Source organism: Triturus cristatus, chromosome 5_2 (assembly GCF_964204655.1).
Source record: "Triturus cristatus chromosome 5_2, aTriCri1.1, whole genome shotgun sequence".
Taxonomy (NCBI): Eukaryota; Metazoa; Chordata; class Amphibia; order Caudata; family Salamandridae; genus Triturus; species Triturus cristatus.
This window is the reverse complement of record NC_140588.1, coordinates 531,449,119-531,455,017: the sequence shown is the minus strand read 5'-3', so window position 1 is coordinate 531,455,017 and position 5,899 is coordinate 531,449,119. Positions and strand designations below refer to the sequence as shown.

The window sequence follows — 5,899 nt, the reverse complement described above, 5'->3', positions numbered from 1 at the left end:
AACACACCTCAATACTCAAGGTGTCACCGCACTCAGAGACCTGTAAGTCCTTTGGAACACAAAACGAACAATTGTTGGTACCTTGGGACTCACAATACTTTTCACAATCTACATGTTTTGAATGTGCCAATTGGCCATTTCGTGAAAAGAACACTCATGTGGCTGCATGCAATATGTCGCACAAGGCAGTGCGCACAAAAGTACATGTACACTGTCATTGAAGAAGCTGGCAACTTTTCTGAGAAGCCACTGTTAGAAATAAATGGTGTTGCAGAAAGTACATATACATGGGCCCACGGAGGTCTTGATGTCTTGAGACTCGTTAGTTTGTATCACCAACAACAAAGGAGTCTCACAAAATCCAGACCACTGTGGGAACATGTATATGGAGAATCTGCAACACCATTTCATTTGAACAGTGGCTTCTTTGAATAGGTGCCAGTGTGTTCCATGAAAGTTGAAATGTTGTTTGGTGTGTGCTTCCTTGGTAGACTTCTTTCATGCAGGCACATCAGTGTACTTAACACAAATCATCCAGTTTCCACATTTAAAACATGAACAACTGTTGACAAGTGCTGTGAGTGCCAAGGTACAATTTTGTAAGAGTAACAACTTTAATGATGTCAGTTGTCACCAGGCCATCCGTCACCTGATTACACAGTTGGCTACATATGACCTACTGCCTGTCATATGGAGTGGCACACATGTCCACACCCAGGACAATGCATAAGCTAATGGGCCTGCAATTAGGTGGTAAAAAAGCCCAGCTGTACTGTGGGGACACCCTCATGGCAAGCCAGAATGTATACACAGATGTCAGCACACAAAGTCCAAAATGCGTTTCATCAGAACCACACACAGGTGCAAAAAATGTATGATCAGGATTTATTTTGGTAAAAAAATGACACAGGCTGCAAAGCACGAACATTGAGCACTGGCCACCATCACAGAGGCACTGCACAGTATTTTGTACTGGCAATTCTCACACACAAGTCAGACCTGGCAATAAAAAATCAGGGTTGCACGTGTATGCCTCTCCCGCACCCCCCCCAAATACCTGAGTCAATGTGATTGATACAGATCAAGAACTGACACCTCTTATTCTGGGTTATAACAACTGTGCTTGAAAAATATCTTCATTTACACAACATCACCTCGTGGGGCTGCAAACACATATTTGTGACAAACAACCATCAACAGATGGTTGTGAATAGCCACACAGGCACTGCCCAGTGTGAGTATGCACAAGCAAAATGGTGTATCCCTGTCCAGTGGACACAGGTAGCACACATTAGCAAAATACAAACTAGGCCAGGGAACAATGCCACAGAGGCAGACTTATGCAGAACACACAGAGAAAGTGCACAGTGTTGGATGGAACACATGATTAGGAGGCCAGGGTGTCTCAGGGGACTGTTGTGGGCACACTGCTCCGTGGTCCTGGAATGAGCTGATTGTACCATGTTCAACCGTTGTGGCACTATGCATATCTCACACTCATTCACATCATGTCTGAGGCCACAACATTGGTTATGCATGCTGCAAGGGTGTCCAGTTGAAAGCTCACACTCCTATGTGGAGAATCAGCATTAGTGACAACACCTATGGACCCCCAACATAGTGAACAGGTCATGGCACAGGCAAGGTACCAACACAAGTCACAGACCACCCTCCCACATGAAGCAGAAAGCAATGTGCTCTTAGATTTACTGGCACCCTAGATGACCATGTGCAAATGTGATTACACACAGACCAGGGGACACATGTCAAGGAGGGGAAGGGATGAAAAAGAGCTACAGGTGACATTGGGGAACAGAAAATGCACTGCACATATCAACTCTGGGAGTGTATCCCGGCTACAGAGCACTTACAAAAGCTTGCGACACATAACACGACAAACAGCCATGTACCTACCCCCTCCTTGCTGCAGTCTCTCCTGTAACTGCCTATCGAGGTCTGGGAAGACCACCACCAGGACACGTCTCATTTGGGGGTCAGCCGTCGGCGTCTGCCGTGGGGGCGAGGACTGTCGAGCCCCAGCTGGACCCGGGCGATCCACCAGGTCCAGCACCGGATGTCCTGCCACCTCTTGCGGACCTGTGGCAGCTGGCGACGACGCTCGCCCTCAGATCTCACGGCCCTGACGATGTGGTTCCAAATCACCCCCTTCTCGTAGGCAGTTACCTGTCAGGATGACAAAGTGACACACCATCAATATACCTGCTCCATGTCCCCGAGACACACATTTGAACCTCTTAGAAATGTTGAACAGGGCATAGGATGCAGACAGGAATTACATCATACACAATAAGAAATTGGCCTGTGTGCAAGCCCCAATGCACTACATGGCATTGAAAGTCAACCGGTTGGCATGAGGGTTGCGACACACTCACTGATCATGCCACACACTGTGCAGCACATGCAACAGCAGGCTGATGGCCAGCACGTGCCAAGCAGTCACATGTCCCACTCCACTGACGCACGCACCCTCAGCATACTAGACAGACACACCCAAGCACAGATCACTCGCCTGTCATTGACAACAGCAGATACAACCCTCACTCTGCACATATGCCACTTGCCAGTGGGGTGTCACAGGTGTCATGCTAGCTATGCAAGTCAGACACACAGCACGGCTTACTTGTCACCTCATATGGGTAGATATGTTGCCACCTCAATGCAGCTGTGGCGCAACACTTCACATAGACACTCACCCACATGTAAAGGAAGATTCACACACATCAATGTCCATGAGGTCGTACACATCATTTGGACACTCTCACCACAGGTCCACTCAACTCATACACATCTGTGGGTACAGTCACCTGTCACACCGGGGGGAGCACTGAATCACCTCAGGACAATAGGAAAAAAAGCCTCCAAGGATTTCACTGGCTGAATGTGTCATGCACTATGCAGTGAAAGTCACAGTAAGCACAATGCAAGTGAGGAGTACACACAGGAACTACATCAGGCTCTGCATGAGAGACATCAGCATGACCCACTCTAAACAACATAGCATGTCGGTCCCACCTGGACACAATATTGACAGTCACACAACAGGTGCCTAGGCAAAGGTAGTGGACTCAGCACTCACCTGCTCCCCTGGTCTCCCATACAGCTTGGTGTACTGTGGGAGGAGGGCGTCCAGCAAGGCCTGATTCTCCTTCTGGGTGAATCGCTGGGCCCTCTCCACAGTACGCGACATGGTCCAGAGGAAGCAGAGACAGCAGCAATGTTGTCGACTGGAAAGTTGTGCAGGCAAGTGCCCTCTCATGGGTTCTGGCTGCCTTATATCTGTCTTGCTGAGGGGCATTCATTTAGAGGAGTACATAGTGATTGGTCAGACTCATTAGCATCCTACGTTTACTCCAATCCCTTTAAACATACACCAATGATTCCATTCGCATCGTTCAAATTTTTTATTTTTTAAAAAATTCAAATACATACTTTTATTTAGAAACATTTTCAAGTAGAAAAAACCCTGTCAATACAGTCAAAGTGGAACATGTTTCTTCAGTTAAATGAGCTTTTCAGGGCAACAAAAGTCTAAAAGGTCACATGATAATCAAAAATAGCACCACTGTAGAGGAAACAATGGCTAGTTAATCACATTTTTGGCATTATATATTCTTAACTGACGGGTTTTTTCTCTGGATTCCATACAGATATCATGCATTACACAACTGCTTTATAACCAAGGTTTGCGTACTACTACATCTTTTAGGACAACTTACCATCATAATTGTTTTAAGCACATCAGGATCAATCAGTCTGAGTACTAGAACCCCCCCTTCCCACCCACCAAAATCCTGCAAGATACATGGAAAGGAATGAATGAAACGGGCTCGACAAATAGCACAAGGAGACAGTGCAAGAACAAATCATTTAAAATACAAATATTAAACTCTTGACATGACATAGATATGGAAGGTCGGGTAGGAGAATGAGAAACTGCGGAAAGCTAAGAAGGGAAACAAATTGTAAAATCAAATTTGTAGGGTCTTAATTCCAACTTTTAACTAGCACATACAGTCCTATCTGTGGCCACATAGGAGTGTTCATTTCAGACTGTATGGAAGGTAACTTTGGGAAAATCTTAAAACCACAAGACACTTGCGAGCCTCTAGTTACAGGCATGATGCAGACTTCATTCAAGCCCTTCGATGTGGCCCACGGATCCTTGGGTGTTCTGTGGGAGTAAGACAGTCAATCCCACGGCACCAGCTTGGAAGCATACTTTAAATACTCTTAAGGGATTTATTTATCAAGAAGTTCCATTTCGGTTTGATCTAGCTTAACCATTTCGGCCATCTAGGTCCAATTAACTTCTGTTCCTTAAGCATCCATCACGGCCTGCTTCATGCACCCACGACATCTCCAGCTTTCCTGGCCATCATCTGCATAAACCATTCTGGATTTACAAAATGCTGACACCTTGCTGCACATACTATACCTGCTAGATGTTAATACTGCTCTAAGAAATGAGAAAAAGCAGGGTGCCGGTTTGAAGGCGACGGGTAGCACAGAAAATTGCAGTCAATGTATATTCCACTTTTGTGACCAGTGATAACTTGAGTCGACATGATATGCTTGCATGGATCAACAAGTCTCTGCAGCTGAATCTAACCAAAATTGAACATCTTTGCTCAGGTAGTGCCTACTGTCAGTTCATGGACATGCTGTTCCCTGGTTCAATGACACTGAAGAAAGTTCAATTCCAAGCCAAACTAGAGCACGAGTACATTCACAACTTCAAATTGTTGCAAGCAGCATTCAAGAAAATGGGTGTGGATAAAATCATTCCAGTGGATAAGCTGGTGAAAGGAAAATTCCAGGACAACTTTGAGTATGTTCAGTGGTTCAAAAAGTTTTTTGATGCAAATTATGATGGAAAAGATTTTGATCCGGTAGCAGCCCGACAAGGCCAAGAGACTGCAGCAGCACCCATTCTTGCAGCACCTGTCTTGAATAAGCCGAAGAAATTGCGCAACTCCAGTTCAGATGACCTATTGGTAGGAGCTACAGAAGCAAAGACCGCCAGAAAAGACTCCTCTCAAGGCATTAAGAAAATGGCAAAAATTGCTCCACAGAGAACGGCACTCGCTCCCCAAAGAAACCCTGTAGTTGGAAAATCTGGGCCTGCATTAAATAAAAAGGCTGTAGGCAATGGAGAGGATGATTCGGCAGAACTTATGCAGCAGATTAACATACTCAAAGTAACGGTGGAAGACCAGGAGAAAGAGAGAGACTTTTACTTTGGGAAGCTGAGAAACATTGAGTTGATCTGCCAGGAGAATGAAGGAGAAACTGACCCAGTACAACAGAAGATCATAGAAATTCTCTATGCCACAGAGGATGGTTTGTGGTACCAGATGAAGGAGCGCCACCAGAAGACCAAGAGGAATATTAATGCGCATCAAAACAGCCTAGCTATCATCGTAATTCTTCACTTCAAATCATGTGCTTATCTGTAAAAATATTCCCCTTTTTTATTATTCTCAGAGGACTTTCTTTCAGAAGCAAAAGACCTCACTCCTTAAAGTGCACTTGCTGAAGTTTCAATCCTTTTCCAGTGGGGTTGAGTAGGCGCATCGTTCAAATTTTGCGCATCATGTCAAGTCAACAACCACTTTGCAATATTGTATTTTGTGGCCAACTGACTGTTCCAGGACACCTGATCGACACTTTCCAACTTAAAACTCTGTCTCCATGACAACCAGCATGCATTTAGGGCCTAATACTTGTCCCTTATGTGTCCCCTATGTAATTTTTAGATCCACACACAGGTACGGTGCATTTCACACGTACCCCTACGGCGCCAGTACAATGGTGAAACGAAGCGTACACACGCAATGATTGTGGGTGCACGGTGCATTTCACACATAACCCTACGGCA

General features: G+C 45.4%; 1 pseudogene; it reads left to right on the top strand.

Annotated features, from left to right (window-relative positions):
• Positions 1 to 4,504: 4,504 nt before the first annotated feature.
• Positions 4,505 to 5,436, top strand: LOC146823254 (microtubule-associated protein RP/EB family member 1 pseudogene; annotated as a pseudogene).
• The last annotated feature ends 463 nt before the right edge of the window (positions 5,437 to 5,899 follow it).